The sequence below is a fragment of the Topomyia yanbarensis genome, chromosome 2 (assembly GCF_030247195.1).
Source record: "Topomyia yanbarensis strain Yona2022 chromosome 2, ASM3024719v1, whole genome shotgun sequence".
NCBI lineage: Eukaryota > Metazoa > Arthropoda > Insecta > Diptera > Culicidae > Topomyia > Topomyia yanbarensis.
The window spans coordinates 424,043,396-424,068,591 of NC_080671.1; the positions used below are offsets into that span (position 1 = coordinate 424,043,396).

At 38.7% G+C, this 25,196-nt stretch overlaps 1 protein-coding gene across 2 annotated transcripts in view; it reads right to left on the reverse strand.

Moving 5' to 3' along the window:
• LOC131685283 (open rectifier potassium channel protein 1) overlaps positions 1-23,720 on the reverse strand; it is an 83,736-nt gene extending 60,016 nt beyond the window's left edge. Inside the window, exon 1 of one of the 2 annotated variants that reach the window (XM_058968891.1) lies at positions 23,202-23,720. The gene's annotated coding sequence lies outside the window, so the exon portion shown is untranslated. Of the gene's footprint in view, positions 1-23,168 lie in introns of both variants that reach the window. The other variant, XM_058968890.1, reaches the window with a different exon arrangement.
• Between the last annotated feature and the right edge of the window lie 1,476 nt (positions 23,721-25,196).

Below are 25,196 nucleotides of genomic sequence, written 5' to 3' on the forward strand. Positions count from 1 at the left end.
TTCAACTCCTATTTTCATGATCAGGCGTCTTGCTACTATTACTAGTTCTGTGACTTCATCCGAAGTTTGCATTAACTCAACTTTATGAAATTTTCAATTTAAATGATACTGATAATGTCGTAATCATAGCAATCCTAAGAAAAACACATGTTTTTTTTCATTTTACTCTCGTGGGGAATGGGTTAAAGACTATCTTCGACAATATTATCAGGCAACTGAGAATAACTATCTATTTAACTATTTAAGTAGATTCTTTTTAGATACTTTTTATATCATCGGACTTACGAATTAAAAATAGATTGATTTTCCTAGATCCCTGAAACTATATGAAAGTCAAAATGTAAAGTGAGTGCAATACTGATTTCACTACAAAGCAAGCATAAGAACCTTAGCTTTTGATTTTCAGCAATCTTGCAAAACCGTTGGAGCTTGAGAAGATAACCTAGATTAAGTAAATATTATATTTGAACATTTGAAGGTTTTATTTCGGAATTCATGGGTTTTTGGACACTGTAAAATATATATTTCAATGATTTAATCTGCTAATGGAAACTACCAAGAATTTAATCTACTGAGCGAAACTGCTCAGAACTTGTTCCCTAATCGAAAGAAAATTGCTTAGCACTGATTAGTGAATGCTTCTAATTTACGTAAAATTTGGTAAATATAACATTGATGACAACACCACTAGAAACTATAAACATAGGTGAGCTTAGTAATTTCAGCATCACTTGCTTCCATGGAAGAGAACACATCGCGCTTACATCTAATTTGCCGAAGGGGCTTTCTTTTAGAGTTGTCTGTTTTTAAATTACAGCAAATATATCCGTTTCCAGAGAAACTTTTGCAAAACTTTTTATGAATTCGTTAAACAAATATGTGGACACTAATCTGCTCAGTAATTGGTTTGTTTTTGAATAAAAATAATTAGTTCTTGATTTTTTTACAATCATCATCAAGATTGGAAGAGATTTATGACTTCTTGAAGAAAATTGTAATATTTGTCTGATTACAGGTTTGTTTTACCACTATTTGGGAGAAAGTCAATTAAAGTTGTTGCACCTAACGCATCAAAGATGTACGGATAACGAAGACGAAATGAGAAGATCAGAGCGCAATTCCGAAAGCACTCGTGTTGAGTGTATAGAAAAGATAGAAGAGTGATCTTGAGTCAATTTCGACTGGTTGATTGTTTCTCTCTCTTTTCTCTCTTATTTAAGATTATCTCTCTCATTTTATTGCATGACAAGCAAAAACAGAACGAAAGACTGTCACATACTAAAGACATGAAATCGAAACACTTATCCCAACTTATTGCCTTATAGATTCAATCAGTCCCAACATTTTAGTCGCTCCTCGTGATTGCCTATTGTTCTACCACTTTCTGACCCATCCATTTTTAAAAGAATTTTCTTTTACACGTTTGTTGCAGATATCACGGATTTACGGATTAACAGTGTATTAGCACGGAACGAGTTCCTCGGAAAAATGAAATGAAGCCTCAATAAAAATGGTATTGCTTTAAAATGACGCAAAACGAAAACAGTCTTATCGGCTGAATCGCTCACAGACAAATTGTAATACTTTTTGTGTGCACTGACCTAATACAGAAATTCAAAATTGTGTGCAATTCAAAAACTTATCATTTAAAAATAACAAACTGGGTCGTGCGTCTTTTATATATTTCCTCATGTAAACAATAAAAATAATATAACGAGTTTAAATGGTTGTCTGGCAGATCTCGCGCAAACACTTAGCCATTGCACGTGGAAACCTGTTTACGAGACGAGGAAATATTTTTTTCCTCACCAAATATGTCGGAAAGGGGAGTTGTTCATTTCTATCTCGCTATTGTACATTTCCGTGTCATCATCGTAGTTGCTGCCTTTATGTTCGCGAATATCTGATTTCTTCCTTGCTTCTCGCCCTCAATAATTGCCCTTCTAAATGGATTCCATTTCTCCCAATTGTTACATTAATCTGCGAGTGAGCGGTATCCGATCTTGTAGCGGAACATTGATTTTCTTATCGTCCATATATAGGATGATCTTAATTATAGCATTGTCACACACAACCATGTGTTTTAAGTTGTTCGAAATGAATGGTTTCGTCTGGGCTAAATAGTTGAGCGCTAAATGCCTGACATGGCAGAACTCGATAAAGGCGGATTCCGAAAGTCTAACCTCCATTTACACCTTCAGGAAATGTTCCACATTAAGAATGCTCGGTCCTATTAGAATCATCAATAATTTTATAATCACCGTATTTGGCTGGAGCACCACTTCTTGCTTCTCCTACTCACTGATCTCGACAGATTACTACAGCAGCAATTATAGTAACAGTTTATTTTGGAAAAAATTCGGGAGGGGCTGTAGCCCCCTAGCCCCCTCCCCCCTTTGGCTACGTGCCTGTTATGAGTACCTAAAAAAACCCTTAATTGAAAAATTATCTCGAAAACTCAACGTAGAGGTTAAGTATATGTATGCAAAGTTTATTATAAATGGTTTCATACAAATTATATTTAAAAAAAAAACAAAAGACAATTTGTTGGTAGTACTATCGAATAAAAAGAAACCAAGTTGAATTATAAAATAATGTTTAAAACTGTCGGTGTTTTGACCCATCCCCCCGAAGCGATTTTTGCAGAGGCTTGCGGTGAAGAGTACCCAAGGCGCAATGCTCAACTGAATTCAAAAAAGAAAAAAAAAAGAAGGAGAATGTATTATCGTGCACTTATACCACTGAGAACTGACATACAAGTTTTCAATCTGTGTAAGAATTAAAACTGTTGTTTTGAAATGCCACCAACAAGCAGCAACTTGCCACTAGCCGGCGCTACGATCGGACAGCAAACGCTATACGGGCGTTGCGTGCAAACTTGGATACAATCATGCATGCGAACCTGTATGCGACGATGACGTTGAATGCAGCCCCCTGTCAAGGACGACGTCTCTGTACAGTCATAAAAATCAAAACATTAATTTTGAATTAAAAGCTGTATTTAGTTACAAAATGTCGATTTTCTGAATGATATGTTATTAAATCATCCCACAAGGCGCAAAGCGTCGTGTGGAATACTTGAATATCGAGCATAGTGCCGAACATAATTCTTTGTTTGGGGCTTTATAGCTATAACGCCCCATATATGTAGGTCGCTTTCAAACTACATATGATGGTATAGGGTTGCCAAGAGGCTGGTTGAATGTTTACACAGGTTTTTCGAGAAAGTTTGTTCTAGCTTGTAAATTTTTTCAAGATCTTTTTTTATATATTTCGTTTATTTGACACGGCTCATAGCGGTAGCTAAACGGAGCCGTGGATCTTTCATATGTTAACAATATGTGAAAATTAAAAATTAAAGCAAATATTATTGATTACCCGTTGGATCTCGTGCGCGCAACTTTTTATTGCGAGCGGAGACCTTCTTTCGCGGCTCGCCTACTGCGTCATGGGGATCATTTAATTCTCTTCTATCGTTGGTTTGGTGCTCAGATGTTCTTTCCTGCTTATTACCCTTACGGGTGACCAGTGTAAATCCGTCGTCATTATTTTTATCTTCTTCGCCGATATTGCTTACAGTGGTATTTGGGGCGCTGGATGCTGCTTTTGCAGTTGTCAATATGGACTGAACAGCTGCCACAAATTTTGCAACCGTTTGTGGTTCAGGTATTGGTATTGAAAACTCTTTTTTGGGTTGGTTTTCCGTGGATTCGTTGGGAATCGGTAGTGATGCATTCTCCTCTGTATCTTCCGCGCAAGGTTGTCCGTGGTGTGCTGTCTGATTACAATACTTGCACGTAGGAGTTTGCCCCTCGTGGGTGCATAACGTAGTTTGATTAATAGTAGCTTCGTGGGTTTTAAGTTTTATAGTCAAGTGGGAGGGGATAGGTCTTTCGATCCGCATCCTCACCACAAGAACACCGTTAGGTGTACCCGGGAAGAATTTTCTCCACATATCAGGTTAACGGATTCTACTTCTCCGTATCGCGACATGTATTCTGCAACTAGATCAGGAGGGGTACGTGGTGATAGGTCATGTAACTTTACATCTACATAGTCTTTTTCTATATACACGGGAATCTTAATTCCAACTTTATCACTTTCTGCCACGTGCTTCAAGTTGTTCAGCAAAACAAAACGTTCAGCTTTGGCTTACGTGTTGAATGATATGAGTACTACATTGCGAAGATGATGATACTGAAGGTACATAACCTCCTTGAGCCTAAGCTGCATCTTCACCTTCAGCAGGTATTCCACTTCACTAAAACTCAATCGTATTGCACAGAATTTAAAGTCCACGACCGCTGTGTTGGGTCGGAGCAGACTTTTTTCGTCCACTTTACTCATGACGGCACGAATAAATTAAATGTTTCCTTTGTTCTCGAGACAATGCACACTAGATCGAGAGGTTGCTAGCTGTTGTTCACTTGGTTCGATTGTACGTCTGACTTGGGCAGAAGTAGAAAGTAGACTGTTTTCAAGATCTTGAAATAGCCGAAGAATTTATCACAGCATAGTGTGTGAAGGTGCATGCATGTGTGAAAATTGAAAAACATCGATGGCCGATATCATCATTTAAATCATAGGAAAGCGTGCGAAACAAAATCCTAGAAAAAAAAGTCTGGTTGAATCACTTGACTCAATCTTCTGTAATTTGGTCAAATCCCACTAATTTTGTATTCGAACGTTTGTGGTTGAAATTACGAGACAATTCAAGAATCCATAGGTTACTTCAATTTTGTATTACTATGATGAATCTTTTAAACGTGAATATTAAAGATCATAATGTTGTTCAGAAATGATATATTTCGATGGAAGTTTCACAAAGACTCAAGAAGATTTTCATTAAATCCCTCTGCATTACAATCGGAACATTTTCTGAAAACCCATTTATATGAATTTAGCCGTATGGAGAGGGGGAAGGGGTACAGGAATTGCACACGCTTGGCCACGGAGGGAGAAGAGGGGATACAAAATGAAGGTTTTTTTTGTCCTCGTGGTATATGAACGGCCCCTTATAAACTTCGATGGGTCCGTTAACAGCCGATCACTATCAAATTTTGTGCAGTTTCCAACACATGTGAAAAAGATTTCAGCTGGATACATTGAAACCTCCATTTACGAACACTTTTTTACGTAATATTCGATTTATGTAACTCTTTTACGAACTAATTCGAAATAACGAACTATTTTTTACAAAACAAGTAAAAAAGTTGGAGTACGTACAGTACAGTGAAGCTATCTTGAAATCCAAGATGGCGACTCTCGGTTTAGAAAAATTCTCTGTAACCTCAACAATATGGGTATTTTCGAAATCGGGTTGACGAGAAGATCACGGAAATCGATTTCTGAAGCCATTTGGAAATCCAAAATGGTGACTTCCAGTTTAAATAGATTCCCTATAACCTCACCAGTAAGGGTATTTTCGGGAAGGGACAATCATAGAGTAGATATAGATATAGCGACAGTTCACATGTGCTTATCAAGCTCGTTCCAAAAATACCACTATTTTGGAGTTATCGAGAATATTTCTCAACCGGAAGTCGTCATCTTGGATTTCAGAATGGTGCAAAGCATCAATTTTCATCAGCTACTTGCCAAGCCCATTCCAAAAATACCCATATTGTTAGGGTTATCAATAATATTACTCAATCAACGAATTTTAATAAGAATGTGAAACTTTTTTTTATTAACTGAATCTCAAATAACGAACATTTTTTACGAACTAATTCAAATTAAGAAACCCCGATTTGCTTCGCAAATGGAGGTTTTAGTATATAAATTTGAACCCTATCACGTTTGATCAGTTTCAGATGACCATTACAAAAGATCATGGTAGTTTTCGCAAAGCATTTTGAAAGACACTCACTCGTGCAATGAAGTGATAACAAATATTGTAGTCGTTCTTCACGGTGCATTTTCCCTAATCTATTACATTAAGACATTGGATTACAATCGGTCAGTGTTATGTATTGATCGGCACATGGATTGATACCAAGGCAAGATTTTTATTGGATCCGACTACTTCGGGTAGGTTATGGTTCCGCAACCGAGATAATACTTGGCAATATAGATAATGCAATACGAATGACCGCCGTGGATTTGGATCCAGTCTTATTGTGGCAATTTAGTAAATACCGGTAGTTTATTACCACCAAGAGAAGGTCACGTGGCCTTTAATCGCGACAGTAGTACCTATACCGATAAGCGCCACGTGAATCCGATACTTGATCAAATCATTAGCGCCCTACCGGATTCAAGGTTTACTGCGGAAGCAATTGAAGATCAAGGGCAGCAAGCTCAATAAGCCCCCGCCCGTAGTTGACGGACGATGTTGTTTATGTGGGCTTCTTATTCCGTCACAAGGTGTTAATCGCTTTATGAGGGAGAGCTGCTTACAGCTCCGCCCAACAACAACCGTTTGAAGAGTCGAGAACAGCTGTACAGAAATTGGAAGATTTTCATTCGTTTGATTAGGGTGAAATGGTTGAGCATTTAAACGTACCCGATTCTAGGTCGTTCTTTGCCACGTGAACTAGACGCTCGAAGCAGACGACCGACAGGCGGCCGGTGATGACACAGAAAGATCGAAAACATCCACATCAGAGGGGGGTTATCGGGGTCTCTGTTCGCGATTTGAGTTCGAATGGCAAACAACAAAATAACGTGTTGATAAGACAATTTCAAGATGGTAACAAATCAGCTGATGACTTGAAAAGTAGACTTTCTACACTCAGAAAAGCATCGAAAAAAATATATAATGGAATATTTCCCATATTACCACGCCGACCGGTAAGATTGTGCTGCACGCGTCCAGGTTCAACTGAACTGACTCTGAAAGGTTTTGGAAATTACCGCCCCGTCTGCGAGAGATTTATTAAAATTATTTCGACAGCTGACCTACAGCACAAGTTCCGAATGGAGATTACGTCTCTTCCTTACTCTAGCACACATAAATGATTCATCCATATAAGCATCTGGATCTGAATCAACAGAATCTACCCACGACCAACTCTAATCGAACAATCAGTTTAATTCTATGACACAATTCATGGCTTGTTATGCTCGGGTCAGTCACAGCAACGACCGCTAGTAATATGCAGAACCATATTTCATGTCGCGACAATATTCAATCCGTCTGTAGGAGCGTCGCGCATAAGATAGGCATACAATACGGGAGAATTTCAGCTAAGGCCCTAGTACAAGCTGGATTGAACTGGACGGCAATCGCATTGAACCAGATTTGTGTTGAAGATCGAGAAATGCGTGGTACAGTTCAGAAACACTTGCCACCGTTACTGACCTTTCGTAGTGATGTTACACGCAATTGATTTCGAACAAAGAAGCAAGGGATCACGGAACGCAGAGAAAGGATTGATATGTAACCTCGCAGAGATTGTAAACTGTTACGCTATTAAGCGGATGTTCACTTATTGTTAAATAAGGTCGGTCGTTGAGTTTGACAAGTTTTTCTTCGATTTAATTGTGATTGGCGATTGATTTGAAAGACTTTCAGGGTGAACTGACCTGACTAAGTATAATTTATTATAAACTAATATAACACAAATACGGATTGAAAAAGAGAGATGCTCATGTAAGACAACTATAGAAGACAACCAGTACTAATTGATTAGAATTACATGGCATGTAAGGGAGAGAGGGTAACAATGAAACACATTTTTTCTACAATTTAATTTTGATGATAATACTTGTTATTTGTGTAACCAGAAGTGATACATAGTGCCACTCTGTTGTTAACTAATACATATATTTCTTCCAGCTAGTAAAATTCACGAGAAATAACATTTTTTGGATAATAAACAGTCGGTGGTAAAATGTATCAGTGTGCCCCATGGGTAGGAACTATGAAACACGATGTCGTCTATAGTGAAATATTCTACTTATAAATTTTATTCTTCTGTTTTGAAGAAGAATGATCCTAACGCTTTGAATTAAAGTTATATTGAGGCGAAAGTCGTTTGTTTACGAAAGAATCCACTATATCATCGCGTAACATCGAACCACCATATATGCATATTAGTTGCAATCCTGAAATAAGAGACAATTTCTACAAAACTTGCCCAAATTTACTAATTTTGCACTATATGAGTAGTGTTTACTGTGGAAAATCGAAACCCATTCACATTTTGAGACAGACCACAAAAACAAAAAAAAATCACTGTTCCCCATACGCCATCGTTCCACAGTTACCCAATGGGTCTATTCATGAAAATTGTGAAATTACACAGAACCATGAGAAGTTACCAAAAAACTTTGTTCGCGGCAAATGTTGAGCATAAAATTTGCTATAAATAACAATAGACTAAACATTTATTCAATGAATGGTAACTCATAAAGATGGAATAATGTTTTTCATTGCAAATTTACTCTGGCTATCACAAAACAAACAAATATCCATTAAAAGAGATACAGTTATCAGATCTCTTCCAAAATATAGTAACACGTGTAAAGAATTAGAAATCGTGAAATATGAGGGAATGAGACGATTCTGATCATGCATTATGATTTTATTGCGAATGTTTCATAGTTCCTGCTGATTCACTGTTACCCTCTCTCCCCTACTTCAAAAGTACAAGTAAGTTTTCACCGCAAGGGCGAAACGTGCTCCCAAATGCTCCCATTTCATAGATATCAGGAACTGCCGAGAACTTGACCATCATTTGATGCTGCTCGGCGTGGGAGTACCATGTGACCGAACTTGCAGCTGCGGTCGGCTTAAGGTTTAGTCGAGGAATATGCCCAGAAACTCGACGTACGAATTGAATAATTGTAGTCAGAGAAGTATTTGGTAACACTGCGAATAGACACGAAGCATTAAAGGGCAATAAATAATAAAACACAGCTAGGAGCCAAAAGCTTGCAGTGGTTACATATAAGAACAGAGAACGATATAATGAACTGAGAGCAACCGAGAAAAGATATCACCAGCGCAAAAATCGCGAGTGCAACAAAAAATACTCGCGGAGGCAGAGGCAAACAGTCTTTATTCATGACATTAGTTAGTAGCGATGCGATACCATTTTCGTTTTATATGATTGTTCGGATCGCGGGGTTCCCGGGAGAACAAAATACTTCCTCACAGCAGTCTCAGTAGGGACAGCTTTAAAGATTTAGTATCATTTCCTATTTTCCGCGATGGAACAAGATGGTTCAACCGCACTGTTCTCGGTAGTGAATCGATTTCACCAGCTGCTATTTTACTGTTGTTTCTCGCTATCGCTGCTAATCCGGAACACAGTCGATTCACCTGCGGGAGCTAATTTTATCAGGTCGTTTCCTTACGGCTTTTCCACAGAACCGGTGCACTTGAACTGCTTGCTCACCTTACTGCAATGAATCTTATATTAGCAGGAAACTACTAGCTCCGAACAGGTCTGCTTGCTGCCGCGCTTTTTTGTTTACACTTTTCTCTCCTCTGTTCTTCCGTTTATCGGTTCGATGACAGTTCTCGATGGGGAGCGTTCGGAACTCACGTTACGGATCGTTTGTTCACGGCGGTTTTTAACATCCCCCTGCCCGTGTAGTTCCGGGGATCCCTCTTTCACGTTCTCCTCTTGGTTTGACCGAACATCCAACAGTGCTAGCTTCACTGTCGGCCGAGTGAGGACACCGTCGCTAGTCTGCACCATCGCTCTCCGAACTTGTCCATCTTTTCCTGCTAGCACCTCGATTATCCGTCCTCTTACCCATCCGTTGCGTTTATTCTCATCGACTACATACACAATATCTCCGGGTTCCAGAGGTTTAGTCGGTTGGAACCACTTGGTTCGTCTGGTCAATGTCGGCAGATATTCACGGACCCATCTTCTCCAACATTGGTCCACCAAGTACTGGGTGAGCTTCCAGCTGTCCCGAAGTGTTGTGCCTTCAGTTACGAATACTGTTCTTGGTTGGACGACACCTTGAGCACCGTAAAGCAAGAAGTGGTTAGGTGTGAGGGCCTCTTGGTCGACGTTGTCTAGCGGAACGTAAGTTAGCGGTCGCGAATTAACCATCGCTTCCGCGTCCAACACAACAGTTTCTAGCACCTCATCGGTAGGATGACGATGATGTTCTGCGACGACTGCCATGGCTGCTTTAACGGAGCGCACCATCCGCTCCCAGGATCCACCCATATGTGGTGCTGATGGTGGGTTGAAGTGCCAGCTGGTTCTAGCGTTTGTGAACGTCTCTGCGCAGTTTGTATGGATGCTCTGTATCTGTTCTGATAGGAGGTTACTGGACCCCTTGAAGCACGTACCATTGTCGGAGTAGAATGCTGCTGGGGCGCCCCTCCGGCTCACGAATCGACGAATCGCCATCACGCATGACTGTGTCGATAGACTGTGGACAACCTCCAGGTGGACCGCACGTATAGTGAGGCATGTAAAGAGCGCAACCCAGCGTTTCACCAAACTGCGATTCTGCTTAACCAGAATTGGACCGAAGTAGTCTACGGCGGTGTAGCTGAATGCACGAATATGTGGTGTAAGCCGAACCTCTGGAAGTGGCGCCATCATCGGCGGCTGGGGCGTTGCTTTCTTATTCATGCAACGCTGGCAATTTTTAACGACACGCTTGATGACTGGACGCAGTTGCGGAATTCTGAACCGCTGTCGAATCTCGTTGAATACCGTATCGTTATTGATGTGCATGAAGCGTCGATGGTAGCTATCAACAAGGAGGTGCGTTAAACGGTGATCTTTTGGCAAGATTATTGGATACTTAACTTCAAATGGGGCGGTAGGTGCAGCCCCAATTCGGCTGTTCATCCTGATCACCCCTGCATCGTCCAAGAATGGTGATTCCTTGTACAGATCGCTACACTTATCGAGCTGCTTCGGTGTTACTTCGGAGTGTTGCTTGTTGTATTGCAGCGTACAATATTCGTCGGCATAGGATTGGCGCTGCACTTGTCGCCAAAGAAAGTTCTCGGCCCGCAGCAGATCCTCGCTGGTCAACTGCGTTGAGATCTCTTGTCCACGAAACTTCTGCACTGCTCGTTGTACGTATGCTGCTGCTCGCAGCAATCGATTCCAATTTGAAAACCTGCTAACATCAATCAGCGACAATGGTAGTTCTCTGTGGTGGTAAAATACTGCACGAAGTTCTTCATTCGTAGTCCACTGTCTCTCGGCTTGCTTCGGCCACTCCACCATCGGCCGGTACAGAAACGCTGTCGAGGTGTACCATATGCTACTTGGATTGAAGTCCGGTCCATTTCCCCACTTTGTGGCTACATCAGCAACGTTCTGTTTGGAGGGTACGTGGTACCATTCGTCGACGTTGGTGCTATTCAAGATTTCGCCGACCCGAAACGTCACATACGGATGATAACGGCGGCTGTCAGATCTGATCCAGGCTAGCACCGTTGTAGAATCTGTCCATATATATCGCCCTTCGATTGGGAGATTCAACGCTGCACATATTCCTTCGATCAAGCGACAACCTATCACGCCAGCCTGTAATTCGAGCCGCGGATCGCTCTCTGTGATTGCCTATTGATGTCTGTTAGCTGTATCGTCACATCGTTTTCAAACTTACATAGACATTAAATGGAAACCATAGAAAACGACTAAAATGTTGCTGTTGATTGCAACATTATGACTGATTGCCTAATATGTAATATGGCAACAGTATCAACGAAGTTTGTAATATACGAGAGTATTTAATTTGTGGGTAAATGAACTCGCATCTCAGTAAAACCGCTGTTTGGACACTTTCTTGTCTTTTATTAAGGTTTTATCGTTACGATCATTCGCCTATTTTTCTGGGTTAAAAAAATCACTTTAGAAAATTCTCTAACCCTATAAAGCAAGGTTAGGAATCGAACTCAGGTGAGCTGCGTACAAGGCAATCGATTTGCCATCTACACTATGCCAACCCCCTTTAACACTTTTTGACTTGTTCCTTTTTACACGTTTTTCATGCTCATTGTTTGATGGTTAAAATATTACGGTTTTCCGGATTAGCGGTGTTTTAGTACGGAACTTATTCCTCGCATAAAAAGCGTGTTGGTGTGCAGGGGAGTATCTGCCCGCTAGATGACGCTTCGGAACAAATTGTGTTTTCATCATATTTTGCTGAAAGTTGCAGCAACGCGCAATGGGAATTAGACAGTATACAACAAAATTGATTCCCCATCAGTTCTCTAGAACTGCAGATCAAAGTAATTTGATGTTCATTTCAATAAATTTTTAACCTCCTAGATATCACGATTGTACCCGATTACATGGGAAATTCCTATACAACCGCAGTAACCAATCTGTAGCTCTGGAACCAAAAATCATATCTAAATTAAATGAAAGATTGTATGTTTAATTTGAATACAAGTTTGTAAAAATCGGCAAATATTTCGCTGAGAAATAGATGTGACATTAACTTCGGAACTTGTCAAGTGTCCCGGGGGCATCAAGAACCGTCATAGGTGGCCAATGTGCTCAAAGTTACTTCGATTGATCATTAGAGATTTACAACCGCAATTCCAACAAACGTTACTTTCATTCAAATATGTACAACATCGCTCGGGCATCATGGTGGTACCAGTTGATATGAGAATTTGCCGAGTCAATGCACTCCTCCAACCCGTAACTCCGGAACCGGAAGTCCGATCAACTAAAAATTCAACAGTAGCTCATTCAAAACTCAGTTTGTGCAAATCGGTTCAGCCACCTCTGACAAAAATGAGTTACATTATAAAATAAATACATACACAGACAAACTCAGTAGAATACACCTAGGACTAGGTCCTAGGTTATAAAATCAGTTTTCAGAACGATGGCATATCCTATCTATACGAGAAAGGCAAACACACTTTGAAACTGATCCTTACTTTAACTTTTTGTGTCGACAGCTTCGGTACTTTCGACCTCATAAGTACTCAAACCATTTCCTCCACCATTCGGTCTAATGAATATTCGGCCAAATGTCCTACAGTCGAATAACCATCGGTTTAAATGTCTTCGGTCTAGTGACTTGGCATTCTACTGAAAGCCTAAGCTCCATTTTTACCATCAAAGAATGTTCCGCCTCGCGAATTTTTTTAGTGGCTCCACTCTTTGCTACTGAGATTTTCTTATCTCAACGGTTCACCACGATGAATATAAACATAACGGTATTCTTCAGACAATGCACACTAGAGTAAAATATTTTTTCTTTGTTATTCGCTTTATTTTGGCTCGTAGTGGTAGAGTGGTCTAAGTATCGTGATTATTGTTTTCGGTAGTTGAATATGGTGTTCTTTTTGGTCAAGTTTTCTCAATTATAAACTAATTTCCATCCAAGTACCAGGAAATACCACAAGAATTATAAACTATCTGGCCAACAAGGTCAGATGCCATATTTATTGAGCATCTGAGCAAAGAACAATCGTATGTGGGAACCACCTGTATTTGGATCCACTTTGATTAGTTTCGGTCGAACTGGTTCCGAGAGACCTAGAGCAAACTAGTGGAAGATCAAACTTCCCAATTTTGTCCTTCTTCCAGAAACAAAATATAGAATCTGCTCAAACTATGAAGAGCTTTTCCGAATTCCAGAGGGTCGAGTCTAATATGCCATTCGACACAACTCGACAAATTGGGACAATGCATGTGTGTAGGTTCGGGTTAATGATAGCTTCGGAGAATATCATGAATATAAGACGTTTCTACAATTGATACTATGTTCACACTGATAAATCCCCCTAAAAGTGAGATATTTTATCATAACTGCGGAAAATTTGTAGAATATTTTTTGCGACCACATTGCTGAAGGCACAATGTCTCTATTAGAGATGGGAGGCAGTGGCGGATCCAGCGGGAGGGTCCTGGGGGTCCAGACCCCCCCCCCCCCGAAATTCAAATCATTCAAAATCATTCCAAACCAGATTCGACAACCAAAACTGATTTTGATTAAAAAAAGGTATTACATATTACGTATTGTACATTGATCATTGCAAAATCGAAATTTCGGACCCCCTCCGAATTTTTTTTCTGTATCCGCTCCTGATGAGAGGACATTGTTTTAGAAATACCAAAGCCTCGATGTCATTCTGCCTCCAGTGATAGGAAATATGCGAGAATCTGACGCAGAAGAAGCTGGAAATTACAAGAACCATGGTGTAGTTAATGAGATACGTGGGAAAATTTGTTCCAAAATCATATTACCGTCAAACAAGGTAACTTTGATTTTAAGAAACTTGTTTTAGTAAATGTTTTGCAAGATCATTACTTCTAACAAAATCTTAAAAAAAATTATTCTGTTCCGATCACGTTTAACTTCAGTTAGCCCATATTATTTTGTGATTTATTATTCTATACTACCCAAAGAATGTAATTCCCATATGATTTTTCATCAATTTCCAAAAAAGTGTAGCAGTCAACTAATTTATACACACACTTTCAAAATTCAATATACAAAATAAATGTTTGTTCCAAAAAAGTAAAAAAAAAAACACTTTGTGTCGTTCTCATTAGAAAAATAAAGTAGATAAAGTCCCATAAATTGATTAGGAGAACATAGAATTTTATAAAGCAGGATGCGGGTATAGCGTAGTTGGTGAATCGATTGCCTTATACGCAGCTTACCTGGGTTTGATGCCCAACCCAGCATATACGGTTATAATTTTTTTCAAAGAGATTGTTCTAACCCAAAAAAGAGGCGAGTTACCTAAGGTTAAAACCTCTATAATCAAAATAAAAATATCTATTCGACCTGAAGAATAAGCTTCTAGTTAATTTTATTTAATTTTCCCGAAACTGCCCTGTTTTGATATCGAAAAAAAAATAGCTAAACAAGGGAACGATTGCACTGTAATAAGCACCTGGCAGAAAGGCGTACAGCGAGCCATTGGCAGGAGGCGATCCTATCGCTGTGGAACTAGTGTGCCTTTATTTATTTGCATGTACTAATTAAATAAAGAGATGCAAATCTCATGGCTAGTTTAATCTTGTAAAACCAGCATAATTAAACGTAGTCTAATGAAGGAGTGGATGTTTCATACTTTTAATCATTGTTTTCTACCACATGTGATTTTCTTGATGGGAGTCGTACGCATTTGTGGGCAGTATATAGGATACAAATTTGAATCGAAGATGTCCCAGTTTACCTACATATTTTCAATTTGCAAACTGATATCTCAGCAAAATGACATTTTTTTACAGGTTTTCGGCGAAATAGTTTCCGAGACTCAACTATCAAAAGGCACCTTTTCTGAGATCCCAGAAAAAAAGATGTTTGCTGAAATCTCAGCTATTGCGAAGTCGTCAAAAGATGCAAAAATGCTGAGATTCGGCGAAAAAATTAAATGTGTGTCCGTCTTTCCCCAAGTTCCCCTAATGTGAAATATTTCCAAAAATATGTCGAACATAACCAGCCTTGGAATTTGCATAAACAAGAAAAGCACAATTGTACCAGTTGATGGAATATCTACACCAGGTTGTTAAACCGTCTTAACGGGACCCTCCCTCAAGACGTCTAAATAAGTGGGTTTTTTGTTTTTGTTTCAATCGAAAGATATAGGATAACCAATCAATTTTGGACCCCTAGATGAAGTGAAATTACGTTAACGTCAATAATATTTACTTCCCGAGCAAATACTCATGGGTTCAAACACCACATAGCCCCTTGGAAAGACCTTAAACATGGTCCGTGCCAAAATTCACAACCATCAAGACACCATAAAATGGTCTCAATAACCTATAAATACACCAACATATGGTATTTTATGTGGGATCTACCATGGTGATGGTGTTTTCATGGGTTGAACCTATTTCAAACACCCATATCAAACCCCATGAGCATGGGGGTATTATGGGCTTTTCGTTTGCTCGGGTTGCCTATGTTTTTTAATGCAATACATACTCGAGTCTGCTCCAAAATTACTGTCCTTGAAAGAAAGCTGTCAATGGATGTTTTATCGAGGGAAGTGGGGAAATTCACTCCGTCGGCCAATTCGGACCCCCAGCTATTTCTCAGCTACGGTAATATTATGAAAAGCGTATATATCATTTTCATGGCTGTCATGTAGCTCTGTTCTGTCTCACAAAATATTGCGGTTCTCAGTTTTCGTGTGTGTGCGCTAGGAATGAATCTTGCTTAGGATCGCTTTTTCTTGAAAAATGCGTAAGCCAAAAAACAACATTTTTGTTGACAACAATAACTAATTCAATCAAGTGCCTTAACGTGATTTTGGATCTGCCGGATAATATCTTTTATTTATATCCTGTTTTGGGCGAGACTATCAACTATTACTTAGGCCAAAATAGGAATTCGTTTCTATTGCAAGAAATCGAAAAGAAATGCGTGGTGCAAATTGGAACAGGGTTAGGGTAAGGTCCGAACCTTTCATGTTTTGCGCAGAACCGTTTATACACAATATGGTTAAAGATCGGAAAAAGTCGCCTTAGAAAAAAATGTGCGCAATTGATCAGGCTTTTAGGAAAAAATATTTACAGTTTCGACCCGTTTTTATAAACTCCCGATTTTATGCACCCCCGATTTTATGAACTTTTTGTACCCGATTTTATCAACCCCCCTTTAACTCATTCTTTTATACCAGCAATTCAGGCCTACAATTTTCTAATTATATTCAATCAAGGTAGTAGGTCATGCACTGTTAGGTAGTAGTCGAAATGTAGGGTAGTTTACCCTATTTTGGTCCTTTTTAAGTTAATTGATGAACTAGAATCATATTTTGCTTAAATTTTCAAAACAAAAATCAAGGCAGAGGCTTTCGTGATAAACTAACAAACTTTAACATATTATCAGTGGTAAACGTAACAATTGCAAGAGACGCCGTATTCAGTAAGTATTGTATGCTTTATAATATTGTTTTTTATGTTGTAGTTCATGACAAATTGCAAACAAAATTTAAACCAAAAACTATTTTAGCGGAAAGTCTGTGAACACCTGTTACAATTTAGCGCATATTTGTCTCAAAGAATATGATATCTGTTCTCTAGTCTGTCTACCCCTCTAAAACAATCTTCTGCCATTGCGTATTTAAATGGAGACACCTCTGTCTCTCGAAAAACGCGGAAAAGGTGGGCACTGGGTCACTGTGTCCCCAAAATCCCCTATTTTTTAAACTTTTCTGCTCCGTGATGCAAATCATACATATTCCTCCATTCCTCCAAGGTGAAAAACTCTCAGAAATCGAACGTAACCCTTCCGACCTGTGCAAACACGAGAAGTTGAAGTTATAGGGCCATTAGTTATTAATAGTAAACTTTATCATCTTCTCGTGCATCCATCTCTATCAATTTTAATAAAATGTACCTTGTTGAACGTGGAAAATCCTTACGAACAAAACAAAAATAAACCAGTTACAGGGTAAAATTCAGAAACATCAAACTTTCTGACATTTGATCTCGATTTCACACTTTTATAATCAAATCGCACATAGTAACTCCATTTAGCAATAAATTCCTTTTTAATTTACTACTTCCCGGTCAAACCATTCGGAATTTGATTCGGAATCCTGAATGGAATCAGCATGGATTCCAGCTAAAAGGCAACAACGGATTCCGAAACCGATTCCGAAACCGATTGAGTCGAAATCGGTTGTTGCATTTGAGTTGGAATCCATTCTGACTCCATTCAGAAATCCGAACCGGTTCCGCAATTAGTTTAACTGGATTTTAGTGTTAAATACCCTTAAGAAACACATAAGAAAAGTTTCATGTGATTTGTAGCGTAAATGTCAAAAAATACGATGTTTCTGAACTTTACCGGTAACGAATCTATCCCATTCATTCCCAAGAACTTTCCACGTTCAACAAGGCACATTTCATAAAAATTGACTGAGGAATAATAGAGATGTATGCACGAAAATATAACAAAATCCAACATGAATGACAAAAGGCTCTATAACCCCAACCCCTCGTATCAGGACAAAGGTCAAAAAGGCTCCGTTCGATTTCTGAGACTACCCCACATTAGACAAACTACAAAATATGTAGGATTTGCATCATGGAGCAGAAAAAATATTGATAAAAGGAGATTTTGGGGACAAAATGACCCACCATCCCACTCTCTCGCATTTTTCGAGAAACAGAAACATCTCCATTCAAATACTAATGTTATTTTCTTTAAAAGGAGGTATGAATTGTAATGTTTTGAGTGCTTCTTTAAAAGTTAATAAAGCATTTAATATATTTTTTCTGCATTTTCCCATAGCACCAATTTCAAAAATTTTAAGCGGAATGGGCGGGGGTCTTGAATTGTGCAAATGATGTGAAATTTGGCATCTGAGCTTACTTTAACATTTGTCGTAATATGAGAGAGAGGGCCTTTGAGAATTCAAAAATGAGTATTTTTTGGCAATGGCCTATCGTAGAATGGCAATAAACCACGAATGCTTATTAATCAAAGAATATTTTCCGCATCACGCTTTTAAGTGGATTTACCGTTACATTTCGTTGACGGAATACATTGTCATTCATAATGAGACCACAGAGAACCGACATCCATGATCGAACAAAAATATTTAAAAAGCGTGTGTAAACATTTGAATTAATATACGATAAACACTAGTGCCGCCACACCAACCTATCCGTCAAATCTATTCCGGAACCGGTTCGAAATCCTGAATAGATTCAATATGGAATCTTGCCCAAAGAAAACAACCGATTCCGACTCTATCGGTTGATGCATTTGAGCTGGAATTCAGGCTGGAAGTCCGAACTGGTTCCGGACTAGTTTGACTGGGTAGAGGAATAACCGCTGTCAATTCTGTCGAACTCAGCCACAAAAAACATGACGACAGTAGCGCACCTGGTTTGGATATCCCAACTACCTTCGAAACCGTTAAAGATTTTACACAAGTTGAATGCTGAAGATGGACGCCCAGTCAAAAAGGGCAAGTTGCTGGCTAACGGGGGGCTATTTACCAACTCGGATGCGCTAATTGCTCTTCAATTTGCCAGCAAATTTCTGGCAATTTTGGGGCTATTTCAAATGCAACAATTGGACGATTTGCCGCCCAACCCGCCCTTAAATCGCCCCCAAATCGCTCACGGAACGCGCCATTTAATTGCCCTTAATTGCCTAATATGAAAATTAAAAATAATACTTATTTTTGGATTCATTATATACTCACATATACTTACCAGTATACTAGGTAATCACCACCAACTTATAGGAAGAATCAAAGGTGAAATTGGTATTGCACACCAAAACGTATCACAATCTGACGTTCATTAAGACTTTGTGTCAGAGATCTTGTTCTACTATACTTACACACGATTCCACAATTTTCTACATTCGTTGGCTAAATGAAGTGTACTAGACTAACAAAATACAAGTGAGAACACACCAATTGTTCAAAAAACAATTTGAAGCTTAAGCCAAACATGAACCGCCATGTTTGAAAACCGCAAAAAAACAACCAAGTCCATTTTAGCCGCCAGAAAATTTGTCTAAGTATTGAAATTGCCTTTAAATCGCATTCGCAAATTGCATTTGTTCCTGGGGGCAATTAGCACAGGCGATTTGAGTTAAACGTCAAACTTTTTAAATCGACTGACTATGTTCGTCCGCATTTTTTTTTGACAGGGCGTCTGTTCTCTGTGATGAGACTATCTGCAAAATTTCAGATCGATCATATGCTTGGAAGTTGGATTGAACAACTGTCGGACGGTTTAGTTAAATACAATTTATTGCACTGATAGGGCATTAGGTTTGATTTTCCTGCAAACTAACAAATTAAGATAGTTCTCAGGTTGCTTCTAATTATGTAGGATGGAAGAATGAAGATAATTTTTTTTCGATTTCATCAACTTCCCTGTTTTATCAACCAAAATTTTTCGATTGGTTGATAAAAACGGGACATAACTGTATTTGTGATTCGGTTGACACGTTTCAGTTCTACAGCTCATAAACCCTTATTAGGTCCGAATTGGCCCAGTTCCCCCTAATGCTTCGAAAAGCTCAAGTACCTTTCTGGTCCTGAATTTTACACTGCCACTAGTCTAAGAGATGCTACTGAACAACTAAAACGGAAATACAAAACAAAGTTTCATTAAAATTTTCTTGTATGGCAAGCTATATGTTCTTGCGGGTTGAAATCTCAGACATTCGTAACCACATATACCATAATGTATGGGCAGGAGTGTCTCAAAAAGCGACTGTTCCATTTTCTGAATGAGCATGCAACTAAAATTTTGGCCTGGCTAGATCTAGACAGCGGCCACTGCGTTAAGGACACGATTGCATCGTATAATATATATCATAAGTGCATTCTACTTCATTACGATTATATCTCTGACATCACCAACCCAGATTTTTTTACTGCTGGGACAACTCTATTATCCATTTCTAGTATAGCAAAAGAAATCATTATTCTACACCGTTCAACGCACAAATCTTCGATACAACAAACCACAAAAAATCTCCAAAAAGCACAAAAAACATTCCTCGTTTTTCTAGTAGTTCCATGCATAGAACTGACATTTCGTCCATTCCCAACAGATCTGCATTCGAACGTGTCCGCCCCGACGGTATCACTCAACACGTAAGGGTCAGCACAGATAGCACAATGTAGAACAACAGGTTATCTCCAAGCATGTTGTTTACAATTAACGTTTTGCAAATTTACAATCTTAATCGGTTCTGGTCAATAACGAAATAGTAGCGCACGGGCGGTCTATTATTCTGCACGCGTATTGATTGTAGGTTAATTACGTTCGAAAGAAGCGAAAGTCGAAAATTAACAACAATTTATGATCAATCATTTATCTCTAGCCTGGAAAATTAATGTATTGATGGTTGTCACTCTAACTAAAAAAGCAGCAAAAGACTCCAAGAATGTATGGGTTACCGTTCGATCGCGAATAATTCGGTAAATTCAGTTCAACTAAACCAGCAATTCTCAATCTGGGGACCACGAACCCCTCGCGCATCGTGCAGTAATTGCTGGAGGTACGCGAAGTAGAATTTCCTTCCAGAGTTTATGCAGGAATTTTAAGACTTGTTTTCGTAACAGACCGTAGGTTTAACCACAATTCAGGATGGTTTCGAAGGGATTAGAGTTACGAAAAAGGTTGAGAACCGCTGAACTAAACAATTTTGGATCTGGTCGCGATTAAAGATAATAGTGCTTAAGGTCTAAACAGTAGATACAGAACACTAGATTAGGATTGTCGCTGGTGTTCCCATTGTTTTCGCTTCAAAACATGTTTGTTTTGTTGTCGGTATATATCTGTCAAGGTGCCACACATCTATCTGGTAAAAGTCTTCGGTCCACATTCTTGGTACACGCAGAAAAATTTAGCTTGTTTGCAACAACAAACTGTTTAGTTGATGTTCAAATTGGTAAAATACAGAGTTTGCAAATTTTTTTATTTCCGTCTCTTTTATACTGCTGTGATGTTTATGCATACAAGACATGCATAAAATTTACAGCAGTAAAAACGAGAGGCAGACCGAAAAATAATGTGAAATTGGCTATGAATCAAATTTCTATGTGGCATACTATAATAATTTTGATTTACGGCACGGCAATTTCAATACTTTGCACATGATATTTATGTGTGACAGATAATTTTGATGTGCTGCTACAAATTGCAAAAGGTCATGTGTGAAATCAATAGAATCAATATAACGATTTTTCTCGGTGTAAATTTTCGACTGTTATTGTTATGAAATGAAAGATTTTGTAAATGCCGCACAAAGAAATGAAAACTTATCAAAATTCAATGCAGGTTTAGACAATTTGTGCATTCAATGTAATGAAAATACACCAGCCACTAATGGCCATTGTTTCGCTGGCTATAACACACCAAAATGATTAGTCGCTATGACACGACGATAGAGGATTTTTTTTTTTGCTTTTTTTCTATTTGGCCCATTTGACAGTTATATAGGGGAACATGGGGAGACTTGACCAAGCGCAAAATTCTATTTTCGGCTATGACGTCTTCTATTCGATTCTTAAATTTTTTTCAAAAATATTTTTATACTTTTTTCGATCCGTTAAGGTAGTTTTAAAAGTTTGGAATGAAAAATCCTTTCCTTACAGAAAATATTACGTGATTTATAAATTTGAATTAAATGATGTAATTTTTTATCAAACTTTGTATAGACATATCTACTCGACTACTAATTACTATTAATGTACTAATATACCATCTTAATCCTTGTGAAGCAGTGAAATGATTTTACATAAACTGGAACATTGGAATAGTTATTACTAGAATTTGCATGACATTGAATGCAATAACTAATGTTGGGGAGACTTGACCAAGTGGCGATCAGCTGAAGAAAGATACAAAATTCCTAATATTTATTAAGCTTTGGTATCAACTGTTAATGTTAATCACGCCATAAAAAAATTCCACCCCAAACATAAGTCTTTATATTTTAATATTGGTAAACAAAGTTAGCAATAGTAGGACTGATTTCGTGACGTGTGAACATGCAATTCAAGCAGTACAGTTAATCCTTGAAAAGAAATGCATTAATAAAAATCAAAATTTATCAAATGCAACTCTTTTATATTTTTTACCGCTACCTAAGGATCTCGACAATAGGGGAAAAAATAATTACAGTATGTTTTATGTCATTATTTTTTGTTATGATTTTTCAAAATTCTCTTGGTCAAGTCTCCCCGCAATGGGGAGACTTGACCAGAAAAAACGATCACAGGAAAACTTTTGTAACTTTTCAAAAATTAAATTAAAAATTCTGCAAAAAATCATGAAGACGCGCAATAACTTTGCGCATTATATCTGAATGACTTTTGAGGGATTGAAGGCTTTTTTAGAGATTTATGCAGTTTTAGCTAAAAACCTGGTCAAGTCTCCCCATGTTCCCCTACCGGGATCAAAACAATGATGTTCCTACCACTGATGCCAGCGACAATCCAAATCTAGTGTTCTGTATCTACTGTCTAAACATATATAATATATCCTGGATAATATTAATATTTGGGGGAGAGTGTTCGGAAAAAAATAATCTTATTTTATTTTGTTAATTTTGGAACATCCAGTTGAAAACAAAAATTATTTTAAATGATATAATGTTTCAAATTCCAGTTTGGAGTCACAAAATGCGCTTTGCGAATTATGTTGTAAATCAGTTACAACACCAGCCACCACATATCCCCACCACGACAAGAATTTTCGACCACCCACCATACCGCAAAAATAGTACAAAAAATTGTCGCCAACCAGATGATGTCAACTTACTTCCGAAAAATAATATCCAAAAACAACACTCACTTATTCACAAACCTAAATTGTTTATTCCTCTCGCCGTTACTTGGCCCGATTAAATTTCATGTCAGCAGTTTCACGTTTCATTATACTACGACCACACATTAATGTTCCTCGCGCGACGATTTCACGAGAACACAAATAACACGCAAGAATTTGTGATAAGAACTGCGCAACGGCTGTGCAATTGGAGAGGAGTACACAGCCACGAAGATCGTTTCACTACTTCAAAAGGATCACAGTCAAGTCCTTGCGTGCTTTCACACGTGCGAGCTTTCACCGCGGATAATTTCTATCTTTCCACTCACATCCTGCGATCCTATTTTTCGATCGTAAAACTCGTAACTGACGAACGAAAAATAAATCATTGACGGGTAAATATTCTGAAAAGTACGCGATCCGGGCGACAGTGCGCGGAATTCACTGGCAGATGGTACGTGTCTTCGCGACCGAAACTAGCCCGTGACTGACCGTACGCTGTCAATTGACAATTTTCCAATCAGTCAGTAGACCGTCCTCGCCGGCACAGACTTCGACACTTCACTGACTGGTGTACATAGTGCTGACGGCGGCTTGACTTGACTTGTTTAAAGAAAAACTACAAAATCGCGCGTACGTAAGTATAGGCTGCTAACTGACTGTGCTACACATCCATGATGGATGGTGTGAGTTAGTGGAGTTCAAAATACGACACGGAACGGTTTTTTTTTCGACGAGTGCAGTAATCGTACTTTGTGATAAGCGCGTCGTCACTGATGCCGGGCTGCAGCCCCGGCTGCGAGAGCGAAGTCAGGACTCAAGGATAGGAAGATTGTTTTACGAACATTGATGGGGAGTAAAAAAACAAAGAACTTTGAATTTGAATAAAACCCATAAAAAATTATTAAACATCATTTCATTATAATATAATAATGTTTGAAGATGGCTTGAAAAGTCCTTGTTCCAACTATAAAAGAGGCACATACCCAGACAAATTGTAATTTATTTTCCAACGTAATCTTCTTGGCTCTCAATACATTTGATCAAGTTCCTTTGAAAATTTTTAGTCTCCGCCCAAATTTTTTTTGTCAAGGTCCGTAACAAAATGAGAAAAGGAGTCTTCGACACCTTCGATGAAAATCTCTCTCCACTAAGGTGAGTTTTAAGTTTGTGAAAAAAAAGCATCATATGAGGTCAGGACAGAAGAATATGATGGATGGTCGATGATTTCTTACCGTAATCTATTCTATTTACCCTTTAATACCGCACAGGTGTAACCGACAGCGTTGTCGTTATGAAACAGTATTTTCCTCTTCCTAAAAGCAAGATGTTTCTCTTTAATTACAAAGTCTAAATGGTCCAGTAGTTTCAAGCAGTACTTCCTACTGGTGATCTTCCTCCCTTCTAGATAATCGACCATGATAATTCCCTTGGTGTGTCAGACAAACTAGAACCATTGCATTCCCCGGAGTTTGGTAATCTTTGGAGCCAGTTCTCCTTCCCTAATCCACTGCATTGACTATCATTTCGCTTCTGGTGTATAGTACCCACGTTTCGTCATCAGTTCCAAATCACCGCAAAAAATTATTGGGATTCTTACGGTACCATTCAAGACACGCTGCTGATGTTTTGATTCGGATGTGCGGTGCTCCAGCTGTGAGCAAACAGGGCACCCAATACGTATGTACTTGTTTTTTCATATCCACAAATCGGCTGGTAGAATGTGATGTACCCTGCCCACACACTTGAGAAGCCTACACACTTAGCAATCTCACGCCCTTGAAGTGTACACGGTCTCTTAATAACAGATCAGGATGCTTTAATAATGTTATTGTCCGTGGCAGCACTTTTGGGTCACCCAGAACGTTCCTTGCGTTGCGTTGCGTTGCGTTGCGTTGTGACGATGATTTTGGCGGATTGCACACTGACTTCATCATGTTTGACTGCTGATTATCTAATAAGAGTTGCTTAGGAAGTGGTAAGTAGGAATTCATACCAATCCGACCCATATTAAAACCTCAA